Source organism: Protopterus annectens, chromosome 7.part0 (assembly GCF_019279795.1).
Source record: "Protopterus annectens isolate FY-2018-M chromosome 7.part0, PAN1.0, whole genome shotgun sequence".
Classification (NCBI taxonomy): domain Eukaryota; kingdom Metazoa; phylum Chordata; order Ceratodontiformes; family Protopteridae; genus Protopterus; species Protopterus annectens.
Genome location: NC_056739.1, coordinates 1,216,927,146 through 1,216,948,611, shown reverse-complemented (window position 1 = coordinate 1,216,948,611; position 21,466 = coordinate 1,216,927,146).

The window sequence follows — 21,466 nt, the reverse complement described above, 5'->3', positions numbered from 1 at the left end:
TGTAAATCTGCTAGACGTTACTGAATTGATTTAGGTTTTTGTGTGCAAATAGTTTTCCTAAGCTATTTAAAATAAACCTGTAACAGATCTATATCTTAGCAAGTATCAAATGTTTGGTTGTTACAATCAAGATAAAAAAGAGATATAATTGTAGTTTAAAAGGTATAGTTTATGCGGCAGTATGTCAAGAATGCCCAGGTTTCTATATTGAGAAAACTAAACATAGCTTTAGGAAAAGAGTTTATAAACATATGTATGACATCCACAAAAAGGTGTACCGCCATATTTCTGAATACGATGGGCATTCTTTTAAATTTATTATCATTGACCACATTGACCTTGGCCAGAGGGATGGTCTGACAGATGACTTTTTGGAATGCAAAGAACTAGAGTGGCAACTACGCACCAATGCCGCTATGTATCCAGGTCTGAACAAGAACATATCTATTAGTTCAGTGTTTTTTTGTTGACAGGTTAAACTTACTGTATAGGACTAGTTATTATTTGTTGGTTTTACAAGTTCAATATTTTTTATGTACATGCCTGTGTTTTAGCATTTCTTACATATTTTTTATGTATTTAATAGGAAACATGAAGAAAGGGCAGTTTTCACTGTTAACCATTTGAGATGATTGTTTATTGCTGGCAGGGGTTACATTCTCTGGAGTACTTAAGTGTGAGTTTTTGGTTTGTATTTTATTCTAATGAAGTCCTGCTCTAAGTGGACGAAAGCGCTAAATAAAGTGGAAAAATGAGTGATTCTGCCACGTGTTTCCACCTGTTGTGGTTCTAAGTTTCTCTGTTCTTATGTGTTATTATGAGTAGTATTTAATTTATAATGTATGCAACAATTCCATAAATAAAATGAATCTTCTACTGAGAAGCAATACGTATGCATCTGCCTTTAGTTCAGCAAATAAAGTATATGTAACAGCTGAGAATGAATTACTAGAAAGTATGAGGAATTAAAGTATGCAAATTAATAGTGCACTTTGCTGTTTCAAGAGGCTGCAATTAGAATATTTACAATAGTCAAGAAAATGTAGTCTGCCAAAGTACATCAAATTTCTCTGGGTCACATACATTGTCACTGTGACAGTAGCCCACCACAGAAATTAGTTACAAAATGCAATTCAACAGGTAAATTTATAAGGTCATTATTAACAAACCATCAATTACATTTTAGGTTTAGGCGAGCCTGCTAGCAAGTAAAACCTGAGGGTAATTTTATTGTGATTTACTAATGTTTGTAGAGCTGCACACATCCATGTAATATTAGAAGTTGGGTTAAGCATTGGCAATTCCACTAAAACTGAATACGCTGCAATTTTTTTGAGTTATGATTTAACCTGTAATTTAATTTGTTATTCCTGTTTCCAAGCAAATATAAACAACTTTTGACAACATGCTGGCAGCACAGAGGATTAAGGCTATGAGCTGTTAACAAGCTACTTCCTTTGGTACAAGGTTTGATTCCCTCAGTCTTCACTTGCCTACTGTGTGACGACCTTGAACAAGTCACTTAACCAAACAGTGCTTTGAGGCAATTGAATACTTGGGCTATGCTTGTCTCCTGAACTGCATGCTTAGTAACTACCTAAGCACTTTTATGCCAGTTTTACCTGGTCAAAGATATCAGCACATGGAATTGATAGCTGTGTAAAAACAGATCATTTATTTACACTGTCCATTTAAAATATATATACAGTTGTAAAGCAGGGGTCAGCAGAATACCTTTAGCTTGTATGACATATTAAATTAAGGCCCCATCTGCCTGATTTTGTGATAGGTCAGGTGGATATAAAACAACCCACAGCAGTTATTGAAAAAGAGTCAAGGCAATTCCCCAGTCGCCTGACCAAATTTCTTCTAGTCAGAATGAATACCACCTTGGGTCTTCTCTGAAAAAAGGACACAGGCATAGTAGGACTAATACAGTCAATGAAGAATAAATAAATAAAAAATGAATAAAATGTAATGCTGGAAACAATGAGGCAGTAGTATGTGCACCATTGGATGAAGAATAAGTGCCATTTCTCAAGAAAAAATTGTTTGTTTTACCGATAGACAGTGGTGATCTTCTTGAAGCAATTAATGTTATCCATAAATTATGTGTGGCATTAACATGTCACAGCTTTCTAGAAACATTCACTCTTATTTATTGTGCCTCATCTGGTTCTAACAATTCCTCTTTACAATTAAACTGTTCGGAATTTTTTAAGTAAGTTTAACATATAAGATGTTTTTGTTCATTGTTTACCATTTCACATTTAGACTTGATATTTGTTTTTCCACATAATCTTCTGACTACCATCCCCTACAAATCTCAAAACCTTGAATCCCTACTGACCCATTAGTTCCTCTGACTTAGTGATCTAAGATACGAGGAGAGGGAACAAGGCCTGTATTCAGTAGGCATTAGAAATTTTTCTGAATGCTCCTAAAATGCTCCTCGGTTGGCAGAAATGTGTTATGCTATGCTTGTTATGCTGGGCCATTGTGGGTGTATGGTTCAAACACTCTCAATCACAATTCAGCTAGAGTGCTATGAAGACTCACACACATCATATATGTATCTGTAGTCCAGGAGCTCCATCTACACTTCTGCCCCCCATTGTACATCTGTGAAGGACTCTGTAAACTAACCCCACTCCAAAAAAAATGCATAACTTAGCCTCAGTCATTCAGTCCCACCCCTTCCCAGCTGGTGGTCCCAGCATCCAGACTGGGAGCAGTTGGGACCATAACATGCTCTCCACAGAACTGACAGGTGTCACATTTGATTCCCATCAGGAAGCAGATAACAAACCAGTTACATGGGATGAGTATTTTGTGACATTCATTAGGCTATAGTGCTAAAGTGAAAGCATTTTTGGAGGTTATTTACTGTGTAGCGTGCAGTCAGAGAGCTTATGATTGCAGGTGGCCATCACTTGGTCTGCACCATTTTGTGCTCTTGCAGGATCTGCTTAACAAATTCATACTGCACAATTACTTAAAATAAATTCATTGTAATTGTGTCCCATACCATATATAAAGTATTCTAAGGCGGATTACAGCTGAAAATGCTTTGCTCTATAAAACTATTATTGTAATACAGTTTCTTCAAATACAAAATGTAAGGATTACAATGAGTAAAATATCTTCCCTGTAAAGAAAGAAAAGTTTATTTAAATTACTACAGTGGTAGGTTCAAGAATTTGCTGGAAATACTCTGGATCCTGATATGGAATTAATGGGGCAAGAGTGGATCCGTTTTTTGCATCGGGATGGGTGGATTCTGAAAGTACCTTTGAGAAGGTCAGAAGTTGTAATATGTTATAAATATTAATTGGTTTTAATTTTAAATGGGGCACTCCCTTATTTATTACCATCACGATTCTCAGTATAAAACAACTGTAAGTAGTGATAGCATTTTTTTGAAGGTATTGTGGAAAAAGGAGGCTTTTTTGGATTCTGAACCAAGATTGAGCCTAGTGCGCACATGCAGTCAGTGCCCCCAGCGGGTATGATTATTTTGCAGTTGTCACTGTTACTTTATAAACCACATCATCAGATGGTTAGGTGGTGTCTTTCCAGGGAGGATTTTTATTGGTAACCTAATACTAGTATGACCAGTGCAAGAATGAGAGCTTTAGTCTAGCATGTTCATACTACAGGAACAATTTTTCTTCTGCAGTCACTGACTCACACAAATGCAAATCTGCTAAATGGATGTGGTCTGCTCACTGTGGAACAGGGCCAGTTCATGTAAGCATCAATGGTTCACACAGGGCTGCATGTGGTCTGCTCACTGTGGAACAGGGCCAGTTCATGTAAGCATCAATGGTTCACACAGGGCTGCATGTGGTCTGCTCACTGTGGAACAGGGCCAGTTCATGTAAGCATCAATGGTTCACACAGGGCTGCATGCTCCCCTGGGACTAGTCTCAGCTAAAATACAAAACTGCAGAGAATGAACTACCACTGATGAAAGAAATACAGAGTCCAGCCAGCTGATCCATGAAACATCACACACTGTTTCATATCCATCATTTCTGTTCATCTCCACAACACCAAGTAGACAGCTTGTTGTCCCATCGCTAGACCAAGAGTTCATTGAAGATGCGTGGTTGTTATAGCAACAGTTTTCTTGACACTTTCCTTCAGTCCTTCTTGAATAATTTCCAGACTGATTAAACCGGTGATGCATTTCACGGCGGATTGTATGTACACTGGATAGAAAGTCACCAGCTGCTTTGGACTCGAACATCTGGATAAAGTGATAAGACCAGGGCTGGTGGTGACCATTCAAGTGTAGATATGGCTGTGAGCTGACTTTACAAGGATCTGACTTACACATGCTTACCCACACTGTATAGTAATGATTTTGTGGATGATGCATTTGCAGGATAATTACCTTTTTGAAAGGATTGTTCTGCTTCATACAAGCTGTCATAACAACTTGGGCCTCAGGCTGGAGTAACTGTATAGGGAAGAGAACACAATTTATATATAAGACAATTCTGAATAACTTTACTGTCCTTAATTAGATGCGGTGAGTGGGAAGGGGAACAAAAATTTTCCATGAATAACACGTTATTCTAAATTGCATGGTCATGATGAGTACATGCATAATAATTCTCAGCTTTAACATTTTGTTGTTCTCAGAAGTCTTGTTGAAATTCTCCTTCCTCAAAATAGTATAGGTTGGCATGTTGTTGGTAAAGTCTTGCATTTATCATTTTCCAAACTGATGTGTCTTTCTGCAGATAGTACATTCTTTTAAGAATACCAAAATACTGACTACTGAGAAGTGTGTGTGTAACTTTCTCTACTTCACAGAAAAAATAAAGATCATATTCAGTTATCATTATAAGCATGATATCTGTGAACTGCAGAAACAAGAGCTATTAGTCAATGGATTTTGCCACTCATCTCTAAAAATAAAGCTGTAATGTGTGGAGAGTATCATCTGCTAAATGAAACCCATTAATGGAAAGTCTGTATCCCCTTATTTGCCACCAAGAGAAACAGCCTCTATATTACTGAATTAAAACTGATGGTGATTGCCCTGTTTCTTGTTACCATGCCATGGAATGACTTTGTCATCTACAATTATAGCTATGGTTTTATGATGCAGTTCATGGCTGTGTGAGCTCATTACAAATGCAATTTTCATTTTTTTAGTAAATATCACACATATGTAAATAGTCTCTTTAGATAAAATTATAAATCCTTTACAGTGACTTTATTTTAGTTGACGAAGCTAAGCAAATTGGAGACAATAAGCATGGTTTTCAAATGGTTTTATAGGCCTTTACATCAGGCCCTGTCTTCCATTTGAACACATCTAGAGCTACTGAAATAATTTGGCAGAACTTCTGTTTAGCTGACACAATTTATTTCATTTCTGTCAGCATGAGTCCATGTTCTGAGCCAGAGCTCAGCCTGGTAGCATAACAATGGCAGAGACGGAGGCATGTATAATGGGTACCCTGGGAGCTCTGCTGAGGGAGCTCTGATCTCTCCATGAACTCTGTGTATTCGCCATCTGTTCTCCTACCTTGATGCAACAGATAACTTGTGAGGCTTGTCAATCTGATGTGCAGTTTATGAAACAAGAACGCAGAGGTGAGACTATCACGGAAATGTATTTAAGCATGGAATGCTGTATGTACATCTTGTGTGAGGCTTAAGAGGCTTGTTTCAGCCAGAAGAGACTGACACAGTGCAAGACATACTCTGTCATGTTTCCTAAACTACTGCACTGCACACGATACCATGTCTGAGTGGCAGATGGCTGCAAATGTCACATATTGTGTGATTTCCGATGAGTGGATTTATGGAGGGGGTAGGTTTAGGACTTGCATAAAATGGGTACTTTGTTTCAGTGAGAATAGCAATATGAGAAATGTGAATAAAACTGCACAATTTTGGCAATACGTATAGTACATAGCTCACATGCACAAATGTACATACACATACACATACACACACACACACACACACACACACACACACACACACACACACACATGCACATAAACACACACACACTCACTTAAACTTGTTGATGTACATACATTTGCAGTGTTATATTTTAAAAGTACTTATAAATCTAGGATTCTGCTGTTCTTTTCCCAAGCTTCCTATGAAAAACTGAGAATTACAAGAAATATTATGTGAGTGAGTGAGTGAGTGAGTGAGTGAGTGAGTGAGTGAGTGAGTGAGTGAGTGAGTGAGTGAGTGAGTGAGTGAGTGGACTCAGAGAACACAAAATTTCAAGCAAAAGAAACAGATTATTTTAAACCTTTATCTATATACACATATTTTAGAGAACACAATAATCCATAACATGGTTAATGTTGTCTGGCAAAGAGCTGACAACATTTCCATAAACCTGCATGAGAAACTGCCATGCATACCTCTCAACTGCCCAGATTTTCACAGAATGTCCAGATTTTTGCCTGATATTTTTACTTTGTTCCTCATAACATCTGTGGTTTTCTGGCAAATCATCAAGGATGGAAGGCAATGACAGAAATTTGAGTTTCAGACTTCATATCCTACAGAAAATGCATGCTAATCAAAAACCTTTTATTCTGTCATCTTTCTAGTTTATAATTTTTAAAATCTGTCCCTGTTTATATGCCTTTGTCCCCCCCCCCCACTATTTTTGGCTTTGTTCATATTTCTCAAGCTAAGAGTTAGAGTTATACTGCCATGTCAATGGACAGAAGATAACAAGTGCTGCAGCTTAAATTGGGACTAGCCTCCTCGATATTTGTAATCACGTATATAAAGAGACCATAATCTTTTATGGCAGCAAAACACTAGCTTATCATAGACCTGATACATCTTAGCATATCCATCATATTAAATCTAACAGAGAAGTTGTGTATGCAGTTTTCTTAGTACTTCACATTTCAAAAGTACTAAATTGTCTGTTACAGGGCATATAACTGTATTTGGCATAGGCTGTGTAATGCTATAGATGGCCTGAAGGACTCTGATACCAATATTATTGGTTCGCATCTTATTAGGTTTTAAGCTTCTAATAAATATTTAGTAGAATAAATTGCCACCTTTGACTATAACTAAAATAACAAAGATGTTAAGGGGTCATGGTTGGCTGTGTCGTATTCTGCCTGCTGCTGATACTGACTAAACTGACCACAAAAGACTAATAACTAACGAAGAACTGTAGACAAAGGACAGGATTCTGAAAAAGGCTAGCTGCAAAAAGCATAACTACACTTAACATCTTTTGTTATTGTATTTTAGTTATAGTCAAAGGTGGCAGTTTCTTCTACTAAATATTTATGAGAAGCTTAAAACCTATTAAGAAGCGAACTAATAACATTAAACATGATCAGTGAAATTAACAATTCAGAGACACATTATCAGCAAGAAGGAAAGACCTCATTGTCAGATAATTTGCATGTCTTTGAATTGCTTAGCCATTACAACAAGCGCTGATAAGTACCTTGCTGCAATAATCACTGCTTTGGCATATGCATTGAGTTGGCATAGCCACACCCCTCATTCAATCCCAGCATACATATACACATTCAAGCACACACAGGCACCTCCGTATCTGTCACTTGCCCCTGAATGAACAGGGCATCCATGACTTTATCTCTTATAATATTAGTGTCCCTGACATGGATGAATGTAGTCCGTCATTAATGCCAGACATTACTTTCATACATCTTATGCTTCATTTGCAACTTCTTGCTGCAAAATCTGTTATATTAACTTAAGTGATTTCAAGTAATATCTAAACTGTCCCTGCAATCTATACTTACCCACATATTACAGCCATTGCTCATTAGTGTAAGGGAGGTGAGAGGTATAGTGTCACCTCTACCACACGCACACAAACACACACACACACACACCTGATTACACTCATGCACATACTCATCCATTCATCCATACACACACAAACACCTATCCTCTAACTGACCACCCAGACAGATAGACACACACACACACACACACACACACACACACACACACACACACACACACACACACACACACACACACACACACACACACACACACACGCACGCACACACACACACACACACACACACACACACACACACACACACACACACACACACACACACACTCACTCTCTCTCTCACCTGAGACGACGCATAACTCTGCATATACTCACATATGCAGTCCCACACATATACACCCATGCATTCCCGCAATTCTGTCTGTAGGCTAAACTCCCCAACATTTGCATCGAATCTGATTGTACTCACTGAAACTAATGGATGAATGTGATTAATTAACACAGCCAGTGGTGGTAACTTACACAGCTGAGTGGTTCAATAAATCACTTAGCTGTGTAACTCACTTAACACAGGCATTTGTGGCTGAGAGCACATGACTCATTATTGTATGCCTCTCCCCCAGAATGCCTTACTTTTATTTGTGTTAGGCCAGAGAGATACCCCACTGTGGTAGAGCTGTCTCTGCAATGGAAATGGCTACCACTAATGATAAAGATGAGTCATTGCTGGCAGTAACATTTCAGAACAAAACTAAAATTAGCAGCCTGGCTCACCTCTTGAGTGACACCTAGTAGGAGCACTAGACATTGCAGCAGTAGAGCATGAGCCTGTGAGCATGTGCTGCCTGTATACATGCATGATTGCATAGAAACTGAAAGACCATGTAGAGAGACACTGTCTGAAGCCAGCATCATGGAGTCGAGCTCAGGATCCACTCCAAGAGAGAGAGGCAGTGCTCCATAGGGGAAGGTTGATTGCCTCACTTGACAGGTAAGATGGTCTGTTCTGTATAACACAACCTTCACCAAAGCAAGGAAGCAAATTTGCTAATAAAGCACCCTGGGCAGGAAGGAATGCGTTGTAGGACTCTAACCTAGACCAGAGATATCCAACTCTTACTTCCAAAAGAAAAAGTAGGCCAAATGAGTAAAGTTTGTAGCAGGTCCAGTGAGGAAAAAAAACTGATTCTTAGCTGCACCACAGTAGTGTGCTCAACCAGTACACCCTCTCCTATGATAAAGTATGATTAAACTCATCTCTAAAAATCAACTGTTTCCTGCCTAACAAATTATCATGAAGTGCTTATTGTCTAGTGTTACTGGTCTCCACCACCTGACCTGAAATATATATACTTGCTGTCAGGGAACACGGACCCCTTATAACCTTCCATTACCTAACCTGTAATATATATATATATATATATATATATATATATATATATATATATATATATATATATATATATATACATATATATATATGTATATATATATATATATATATATATATATATATATATATATATATATATATATATATATATATATATATATATATATATATATATATATATACACACACACTTATGAACAGGGACACAAGCCTTACCTAATAATGTACCTATAGCAATGCTTATGTTTGGAATTCCCCTTCTCTTTTTTCCTTATAATGCACATATACTAATGCTGATATCTAGAGTACCTCCTCTTTCTTGCCTAATGCTTAATGTTCTGCTGCTCATTTTTCTAACCACCTCCTTAATAATAATAATAATAATAATAATAATAATAATAAAGTACAGATTATTTTCCTGAGCTCCCATAATAACCTAATGTTGCTCATTTGTTTGCAGGGGCACTCAACCCATTTCCTCTAAACATGTATTTAATGCTGATTCTCCAAAAGCTACTTACTCACCTCCCAGTGCTGACAGTGCTGCTGTTGGTACTAAGTTGAAACACACCCATGAGCAACATTTGAATAAGGTGCACCATGGTGATTCATGAATATGCTGCTATACAGTTACTTTACACATTACATACTGTGACGACTGGGGAGAGATAGGCGAAGGTTGCCAGCCTAGTCAAATAGAATTTGATACATAATTCTATCAACTGTATAAATAAATGTAAACTACAGGCTTGTGTTTTTAAATGTAAGAAAACACTGTAAAATGTGAACTTTGAGATTGTTGCAACATTGCCATCTGCTGTAAGGAAAATCAAGCCAAGTATTTCAAATGTGTCTTTCTAAGTTGAAAAGATCTTATGAATCTCTTTAATGTTTTACAATTTGTCTCCAGTGTGGCTGGATGAAGGTTTCAGGACCATTGTTTTAAGGTTAAAGTTTATGACCAGAATTTAGATGTGGAAGGTGCTTTATTGCTCTAGTTTCTGCTAGAATGTATATGTGAAATGCTTTGTATTGTTGTAAGTTTCTGAGTAGGTGTTAGATTGCTAAATAATGCAGTTTGTGGTCTGAGAACTCAAACCGGGTGTTAAGATGATGCAATATGAATACTGGGAAAACCTAAGTCAAAAAATATGCAATTTGGGGAGGACCTTGGAGACATGTTTGTTAGTAATGTTTAAATACTATTTTTCACAAGAGACTAAAGAGCATTTTGACTTTGGATATCTAACTTACCAGCACTCTGTCTTACGCACACATGTAAGTTTTAGCACTGTGATTTCTTGTAGGAATAGTTAAAGCTAGTAAGGATTAATTAGGTATTTTTCTTTGAAATCAGACCTGTCCTACTGTATTATGACATGTTTGTTAGTAATGTTTAAATACTATTTTTCACAAGAGACTAAAGAGCATTTTGACTTTGGATATCTAACTTACCAGCACTCTGCCTTATGCTCACATGTAAGTTTTAGCACTGTGATTTCTTGTAGGAATAGTTAAAGCTAGTAAAGATTAATTAGGTATTTTTCTTTGAAATCAGACCTGTCCTACTGTATTATTTTAAGTTTCTGTGTGGTCTGTGAACTCTTAGATATATCTGTGGTGCGGTAGTTTTGTCTTGTGTTTTAATTATTTATTATTAAATATTTTTAAAACCTTCTACCTGTGACTGCTTTGTGTAGAGATAAGCTCTAGAGCATATTTATAGTGGTCATTGTAATAGGCCACTCTAAAGTAAGCCTTGACTGTTAGTCGTACTACCATTGGATAATAATATTGCACAGTAATAATTGGACACCCTTGTACGGGCCTTTGAGTAGCTGATATTTATTAGCTGTTGGTGGTAGCAATTACTACTGTATAGCCTGGGTAAAGGGGCACAGCTGGAGAACCTGTGCCAGCCTTTTTCCCAGGAGAGTCTGTGTGGTTGTATAACCTCGTCTCACAGTCTGTGTGTGGCATGTCAGCTACCTGGGCAGGGACACGAAGCACTGGTTGGACAAAGAGGGTACTGGAGGTTAGCTTGCCAGCTAGGCTGAGATCTGGACCCTATAGCTGTGCCAGTGAGGAGTCATATTGGGGACCTGGAGAGCAAGGGAACAACCAGCCCCAGACTGACTGTGATCTCTGTGTGCACTTAAGGCAAATTGTACTTTACTGTGTGTATTAGTTATCCTTTCCTCTTCTAGGAGATGACCTCCCTGGTGTTAGTGGTGAGGACTGAGGCTCCTTGATTGCTGGGCCAGGGCACAGTCATCACACATACATTCCTCTAACTCTGTAGACCATACTTATTTGGTACAAAAACCTTATGCATGCATGCAGATCTGGTAAATGTAGGGTCAGAAAAAAGTGAGTTAAAGTTGGGGGGGGTGGAATCACAGGATGGTAATGTGATCAGGAAATAAGAGTGATCTGAAAGAAAATGGGACCATGAGACCAATGAGTGTGATGCACTTCATGAGGATCCGGCATGCAGCTGGTCTGTGCAGTATTGATGGATATCCATAGCTATAGCTATATATTTATATAACTGTATCTATCCATGTGTGTGTGTGTGTGTGTGTGTGTGTGTGTGTGTATATAAATATATATATATATATATATATATATATATATATATATATATATACATATATATATATCTATATATCTATATATATATATATATATATATATATATATATATATATATATATATATATATATATATATATATATATATATATATGGGTCTACCTGATAACACCGACACGCCAAAACACTGACAACGGAATAACTGACACTAAAAAAAATGACAAAAAAAGAAAGTTCAAAAACACGAAACTTCACATGCCCAACAAACCAAAATACCGACAATCAGCAAAACAAATACCTTTCCTGAAAAACACACACACAACACAAGCACACCAAAAACCTTACAAACCTACACTGAACCTTATATTAACAACTATCTATGCACTAACCTTAACCCAAACCCTAATGCTAAGGTCCGTCACTATCGCACACTTACTTTACCCGCACCCTAACCCTAACTCACTTAACCTGCCCCTAATCCTTAACTCAGTCACTATCGCACACTTACCTTGCCCGCACGCTAACCCTAACTCACTTAATCTGCCCCTAACCCTCAAGTCCATCACTATCGCACACTTACCTTACCCGCACCCTAACCCTAACTCACTTAACCTGCCCCTAAACCTAAAGGCCGTCACTATCGCACACTTACCTGACCCTCACCCTACCCTAACGCCCATCACTATCATACACTTACTAACATCCTGACCCTAACGTCCGTCCCTATCGCACACTTACCTTAACATGTCAGTATTCTCAGCGTCAGGATTCTCAACTGTCGGTCTTCTCCATTGTCGATCTTCCGGTGTCGGTGTTCTCATCATCAGCGTTGTGCACTTTCAGTGTTTTCAGGTAGACCCATATGTATATATACACATATATATATATATATATATATATATATATGTATATATGTATATAATCTATATATATATATATATATATATATATATATGTGTGTGTGTGTGTGTTGTGTGTATGTATCTGTCTATCTATATACGTGTGTGTGTGTGTGTGTGTGTGTGTGTGTGTGTGTGTGTGTGTGTGTGTGTGTGTGTGAGTGGTGCATGGAGGACCATGATTATGTTCTGAATTCAGGAAAAAGACAACTTGCACTTTTCTGAAATAGGAAAGATGCAAAGGTGCGTAAGAAACTTTTGTTAAGCACCTTTCAATACAGTTAAGCTCTAGTCTCATGCCATATCACTTCAGCCACCACAAAAGAACATCCACAGTATTCTCACAGGTTTAAAGGCTGTTATAGACTTCAATATCACGCACGAAAATATGGCAACCTGACGTATCAAAAAGCTTTAAAAGCCAATTGCTCATCAGACAGATATTTCCGCTTCTGCAGAGTGTCTGTCTGTTGTCCATACTTGGTATATGATGGCTTTTAAAGCTGTAAAACATGTCATACTCCATGCACTACAAAGAAGTATCATCGTGTCTCCCTAATCATAACTACCTACTATGTATTCTTATTGTGGATGTCAAGATTCATCTCTCAAATTTCACTGTAAAGGAAGTTGAGTAATAAATATGTAAATTAAGAAGCTAGCAGCTGAGCTTAATGTCAGTGATTATGCAAAAGGAAATCTTTGTCTCTAATGGTGTGTATCAGGCATGAAACAGTGTGAAAGAGGAAGGGAATAATAGGAAATCATGCAGTGATGCTGTAGTGAAAGACAGAAGAAGGCAAGGAAATCCTGACCAGAAATTTTATAAGAAAGTGTTTACAGCCAAAGTCAGAGATTGCCTAACAATTAACTGTGCATTTAGGCGATGTAGAAATTTAAGCTATTTTAAGTTCATGAAACGAGGAGGCCAAGTGCTGATGCCATATGCAAAGAGTTCCATAATAGAGAAAAAAATGAACCAACAAGCATGTTAAACAACAGTACAAATTCAGTCGGAAATTTGTTTGTTAAAACTATTGATGTATAAATAGAGTAAAATCACAGACCATAAGAGTGCACAGATATTGCAAGAGACAGAATCACTGGGCTGGGCTTTGCTTTAATAGTCAAACTATTGTGTTTAAGCTTAATGCAGGAGCCAAGTGTAATATTTTAAATAAGAGATCCTATGAAGTTCTAGGACTCCACGGTGAGTTGAACTGTTCAACGTTTGCACTCCTCTCCCTTTCTGGGCACAAACTGTCACTGAAAGGGCAGGCAGAACTTAAATGTGCATATTCCGGTTTCACTAATGCTGTTTTATTATCATTCTTTATGCCAAAATGTTAATGCCATCATTAATTCAATCTCAACGCTTTGCATTGTGGGAGCTGATAGTCCACTTTCACTGTTTTTTACTGTTTTCTTTTCTGTAGTGTAGTGTGACCATGACATTGGGCTATATACTTAAGAAGTGGGTACAAGTTTCCTACATGAAGGTGCCAGTGACTAAAAGGTGCAAGCTGTTGTTTCAAATATTAGCAGAACAACTGGAGAACAAGATAACATACTGGCTAGCATTACATGTGAATTAACAATGCATGAGAAAACATATCCACATTACACAAGCACAGTTGTAAATTCTCACAGACTTAAATTTGCATTCTAATAGCATAAGTCAGATTGCCCTTTAAATGACACAGCAATTCAAAGGGTCAGACAGCAAGAGCAAGGAGCTTACATAGCCAGATGCAGCACATCAATGCAACGGACAAGATAAAGAGATCAGAAAACGATGCTGCTTTATTTACTGGGGCGGACTGCATTCCAGGACCATACCATATTAGGCTGATTACAGAGACAGCACCAGTTGCTCATGCTCCATGCTTGGGGTGGATTGCATTCCAGGACCATACCATATTAGGCTGATTACAGAGACAGCACCAGTTGCTCATGCTCCATGCTTGGGGTTTATTGCATTCCAGGACCATACCATATTAGGCTGATTACAGAGACAGCACCAGTTGATCATGCTCCATGCTTGGGGTGGATTGTATTCCAGGACCATACCATATTAGACTGATTACAGAGACAGCACCAGTTGCTCATTTTCCATGCTTGGGGTGGATTGCATTCCAGGACCATACCATATTAGACTGATTACAGAGACAGCACCAGTTGCTCATGTTCCATGCTTGGGGTGGATTGCATTCCAGGACCATACCATATTAGGCTGATTACAGAGACCGCACCAGTTGCTCATGTTCCATGCTTGGGGTGGATTGTATTCCAGGACCATACCATATTAGACTGATTACAGAGACAGCACCAGTTGCTCATGTTCCATGCTTGGGGTGGATTGCATTCCAGGACCATACCATATTAGACTGATTACAGAGACAGCACCAGTTGCTCATGTTCCATGCTTGGGGTGGATTGCATTCCAGGACCATACCATATTAGGCTGATTACAGAGACAGCACCAGTTGCTCATGTTCCATGCTTGGGGTGGATTGCATTCCAGGACCATACCATATTAGACTGATTACAGAGACAGCACCAGTTGCTCATGTTCCATGCTTGGGGTGGATTGCATTCCAGGACCATACCATATTAGGCTGATTACAGAGACAGCACCAGTTGCTCATGCTCCATGCAGAGCACTAAGGGCCATGAGTCAGAGACTCAAACAGGGAAGAAAAGAGAAATGTGAGTTTTCACAAGGGATCTGAGCCAACTAACTTGATGAATAGTATAGTCACTGTGGTATAGATAATCAAAATAAAAATGTTCTGTGACACACACAGCATCAACAAAGCAATCAAATAATAGCACATTCTATCTGAGGAAGAAGGAACAATGATTTCTGGAGCAATTTTTTTCTCAGTGCTAATTGTCAGCCATAGATTCTGGTAACTAAAATCCTAAACGTAGTACCACTAGCACTCCGTTGGTGCAGTATCGACGTCTGTTAATGTCATTTGGGATTGTGTTGTCGCATCATGACATTGTCCCATGGAGGTCTACCAAGCAGCCATTGCACAGATGTAAGAAGGCCTCATTGGAGCAGTAAATATTATTGATAACATCTTGTGTGATGTAAATCAAAGCTAGAAAATAACAAAACATTAAGAAGTTGCTTAAGCTACTCATACAGAATAACAAACCACAAACCCAAGATGTGTCAGATCTGAGTGAACAGAAAAAAAACACGCATGCCAGCAATCACAATTTCTGTATGGATGAAATGACACTAAAAAGAGTTACGCGTTTACACCTGCAACCTGCAGCAAAATCAAAAGCAATGAAAAAAAAGACATGCCAATGTTCCCTCCTCTTTGCAAAAGACCTGTACTTGTAGAGAAACTTCTCAGGAGGGGTTGTCATTTCATCAGTCCACATTCTGCTGAGCTAATAACCCAAAACTACACAGTGACAGTTAAAAGACTGGTATACTCTGTAAACGTTCGCAAAGAAACTAAGAACTGTGATATTTCACATTCCTGCAACCAGTGCCTTGGTCATCCACAGAGACAAGGAGATGCATTTCGTAGTGAAGAAGATGAGGTTTATCTAAAAAGGAAACCAGACAAGTTCTGCTTGAATGAACTTGTCTAAAGAGAAGTCACTGTGGATTTGCAAGAAATTATTTAATTTTTCTGGATACCTGAAAGAACGGACACATCTCAAAACTACTTCTCCTGTGCTCATTAAGGAATAAAGGGAATAAAAAGACTGAAAGGATGTGAGGAACAAGAATAAGAACTGAACCTTAACAGCACATGCTGTTTGTAACCTACAGCCTTGGGGGAGGGGTTATAATCATTGACCTTTCTATAACTTTTGGAAACTATATAAGCTATTTTTCCCTACAAGTCAATGCTGTGAATACTTTGCAGCACTTAATATAATGTCTATTCATTAAATTACATTACTTTAATATTTCACTAGTGTAATAGGTTCTATTTTTATACAAATTCAAGCTGGTGCATGTTAGTTGTGTTTAATTCTTAGCTTAATATGAACTTAGAACATAACTTTAGAAAAAGGGAAATATGTGCTGAGCTGATTGGTTTTCCACATCAGTTTGTAATACTGCTGTATAGACCAAATGTATAACCGATAATATAAAACATTTTATTCTGATCTGTTTGTTCTGATAAGTCATAGAAGGACCTTTTTGTCCTTTTCTACTTAGTTTAATGGGTTGAGGACATAACATTTTGACAAACAATAGGTTTTACAGCTTGTTCAGATGTAATGTGTCTCAGCAATTTGAGCGATTTTTATTAATATACTCACATAATTGCAGTACTTTAACAAAAGACATCAACATAAACATCATCTACAATTCATACTCATAATTTTCACATTCTTACTCCTGTTTTTATTTTCAGTTATAACGTCATTGTTTTACGATTGATATAGGCAATAAAAAGCCAGTCAGTAATTTCTGACAATTGTGATCTAGAATTTGTGTCCTTTAACTTTTTTGTTAAAGAGACTGAGATACTCTGTCCAAATGATAATTTTATCTATTTTTGGTGACCTATACATTCCACTGCATAGAACGGAAGATGAAGAAAAAAGAATTATAGAGGTACAAGACAAATTTAATACCAGGCAACCTTCTTGAGTATATTGACCTTCTGGCACCTCTTACAAAGGAAACTATTGTGTAGCATGTTTAAACAGGTAAGACACTGTGGTTAGCTGTTTAGACAGTTAAAAGATGATATTGAATATCATTGCACTCACAGACCAGTAGGTTTAATAATAAAACTAGTGGCAATAGAAGTATGAAAATTTACTTAAAACATTTAAAGACAGTTGTAAAAGACAGTAAATACAAAACTACTGGTGTGTTAGAATTTATGCTTTTACTGTTTACTGCAAAAATAAAACTAAATAAATGCCAAAGAAAGGATATGAAACACAATCCCCAGGATTGACTAATCTTCCGTGTAAGACTAAATTAGTCTTACATGGAAGAGCCAGTCTAAGAGTAAGACGGCACCACGCCATGCATATTAATGAGGGCATGCTGCCTCAGCTCTAAGGCTAAAACGGAGCATGCACGAGTGCAGGGGGCGTGTCGGACTGACGAACAATCCAAAAATCCATGCCCCTGCAAGTCTACATACTTGAGCGAGTCCGCTCAAATGTGTACATACCCAACACTACACTCCCCAGCATTCTAAACCCCTGTACAATTAAAAATGTAAACATTTTTTTTTTTATTATTATTTCCGATATAGCTGCCCGTATTTGCTTGTGTTTGCGTGGGTTTGCCCATTGCTTAGCTACAGTTAGCAGTTTAGACACAGAAGAGGATAATAAGAAACTTATATGCAAATTAAGCAAAATAGCAATAGCGTAGTGGTAGAGCCTTCGCCCAAAGAGAAGGCATTCCCAGTTTGAGTCCCACCACTCCCCCTTCTATTTTCTGTTGGAAATCTGTATATAAAAATAATTCCTCACATTTATCATTTAAATTTTTGTAAAAAGCATTGAAATGGCCTATATAGTAGTGAACACATTATATATATATATATATATAAGAAGGTGAAATAGTTATGCATACTGATGGATGCATAAGTAACGTATCTTAAGCAATGTGAAGCACTGCTAAGCAAAGTTTACCAGTATTAAGCATATTTAAATGTAATTGCTCATGGCTGAGCACTGCGTTAACTAGCACAATGGCTTTGTGCATAGCTGTGTCTCGCGCCAACTAGAGGAAACAGAACATGTTTGCGCGGAGTTGAGCTCCGCACTAACCAGCGCAACGTCAGGCAACGTCGAGCAACTTAGAACAACATAGAGCAATGTCGGGCAAAGTTGAGCAAAGTCAGCTAAACACTGCCACACCTCCTAACTGGTCTGGCCAGTAGTAAAATAAAAAGCAAAGACAGGGCTCGAACCCAGGATACTGTGCACCATAATCACAGTACTGAACCACTAAGCCATGACAGCATTTCATAACCATGCACTTTCAACACACACATATATATCAATGGAAGTTTACCCATTGCTAAGCAGGTGTGCCTTCAGCCGAGTTTTTTCAAAACTGGCCAATCACAAATAAGTGCGGGAAATGAGGCATATTTAAGCTCCATAGTCGGGAATACTTGCCATAACTGGTTGTAGCTCCCATCTGCAGGCAGCATGGCCAGTGCTGGAGAGGGCTCTCGATTTCGAGTGCGATGTTGGGGCATTGAGGAGTCAAAAGTAATGGTTTGGCTCCTTGTCCATAATCATGAGGATAGACTCCTGTGGGGCCAGTACCAGGGCACCCAATACAAAAGTGGAAGCCTGGAACCGTCTAGCTCATGAACTCACCAGTGCCACAGGCGTCCCATGGACTGGTGAGAAGGTCAGACACCACCACGGCAACCTGAAGAGACGCAAGGAGGATCAACTGGACCAGTGGATCCAGGAGGCCCGTGGGATGGAAAATGCCCCACTACTGAGTAAGTAGCCATGGAATTAAGTATGTAAGAATTACTGTTCTAGTCTATACTATGGATAGGTATGTCTCAATATCACTTCATTTACTTCACAGCTGCAGGTGTCCGCACTGCGAACCAGCAAGCCTATGCAGATAGGCTGCAAAGGCTGCACCACCAGGCAGGTTAGTAATTATTCTGCATGCACTGTTATATAAAATAAATGAGAGAGCCTCTAGAAAAGTGTTTTAAGTCTTTAATAAAGGTATAATTCCTGGAGTGTGTCTGTGTCATTTTCTTTGATAATTTGTTGTACTCTTGCATTATAGAAATAGTACTGTTGTATTAAGCGCTATTAACCCACACTTGGGTAGGCCCATATAAAGTGGAAGAAGGGAGTGCCAGTAGTGTTTAAGCATATTTACAGTCCTCAACTGTTGGTTCATGCCCAGCATGTACAGGTTAATCTGGCACATGAGTAGCTTGGTATTGTGTTCCCCAGAAATGTCAGTGTGCTGCCAGAAATGTAGGGAGCTGTTAACATATAACTGATAATTTCACCTGAACATATCTAGATAATTATAGGAAAGTAGAGCTGTCAGTGTACCATCTCAGCAGTAGTGTGTCTGAGCAACTCACAAAATATGTAACAGTAACATCTGCATCCCGGCAAGTTTGTATGTCAAATACAGCTCATATATATAAAGATCTAGCAAAACCCATTTCACAATGTAAGGACAATTGGGTAGTGTAATAATACATGTAGGGGACATATAACTGCAGTTAATAGGATTGTAGTGTAAACTAGAAGGATATATAAGTTGTTAATGGAGCTATCATTTTCCACCCTACTATATGTGCATAAAAATGCAATTCCACACCTCAATGGGTATGTGTAATCTCAAAACATTTGTTGGGGCATATGTCCTATTGGTTTATAAATATATGCATTTATTTTGATGCATGTGCCCTGTTCAAATACCACAATATTGGTGGCCTGTTGCCATGAATTAAACCTGCATGCTGTTGTAATGTCCACTGTTGTTCTATATATGCATTTGTTATGTTTGCTGTTCAACTTTTGGAACTCTGGTGTGTTGGGTTAATGGGAATACTTCTGCATGCTGTTATAACTAATTGGGAATGCTGTTGACTATTACTAACCCATGTTTTCATTCAATCCTCCAAAATATAGAATGTATGGGAAGGCCGGTCCCAGCAGACCCACCTGTCCCACCTCAGCTGGTAAGGGTACCTGGCACCAGCAGGTCTGGTGCCCAGCCTGGGACCTCCTCCTCCATTGGCCCTGTGCCATCTTTGGTTGGAAGTGCTGCAGGGGATGGGGCTCAGCCCCCATGCAAGTGTGGGTGGAGGAGGGCCACCTATCACCCTCTGAATGGTCCGGGCTGTGGTGCATAGAGAGATCGAGAGTTCTGTCGCTGATCCTTTACGCCAGCTTGAGGCACGAGTGGCGTGACTCATGGGTGAGCCTGCCTCTCCTACACAGCCCCCAGCACAGCCACCCTCTGGGCTGTGAGGGTGCAGTGGTGACTGCCCATGGGTGGGGATCTCAGTTCCACTGTTGCCATCTGTGGGCTCATGGGCTTGCAATTTCCAAACAACCTTCCCCATCAGTGGTGTTCACCCACCACATGTGTCATATTCTGCCCCTGTATGAGTCTTGTTTGTCTTGTCTGTTTACCTCCCCAACCTACCTCCCCAAATATACCTACTTCCCCTACCCCACATTCCACTGTCATCTGAAAAAAAGGGCAATCTGCTCCCCAAAACAAAAAAATACGCCCCATACAAAGCTGCCCATTTTGCACACATGTCCGCTGGACACATAAAATGTAATTTACTAGGCAGTACAACATACTTTGTTGTCCTCACCCCTCTCTCAGGGGTGGAAGGTTTCATATTTCCCTCCAAATTTATTGCATATGCACAGCTGTTGCTGTTAAATAAATGGGCAACTATGGACCTTCCCTACACCTGTCCTGCACATCCCAAGCTATTTTCCCCACTGTCTTTCTGTCTTTGTGCTCCTTTTTCACCACTTTCCTATCTCCCCATTTTCTTTTCTTTCAAAGAAATGAGCGCGGGGGTTAGTGGAAGTAAGCACTTTTAATCAGTAGTTAGCAGGTTTGCGTGAGTGTGTGCTTGTTTGCGCTTAGCTAAGCATTGCTAAGCATCACACAAACCCATGCAAACCCGTTCAAAACTTGCTTAAAAGTGCCTTAGTCACTCTGTATGTGAGGGCCCTTGTTCTGCTCAGCAGCAAAATAAAACACCTCTGTCAGTCTCTAACCCGGGACTTTGTACACACTACACT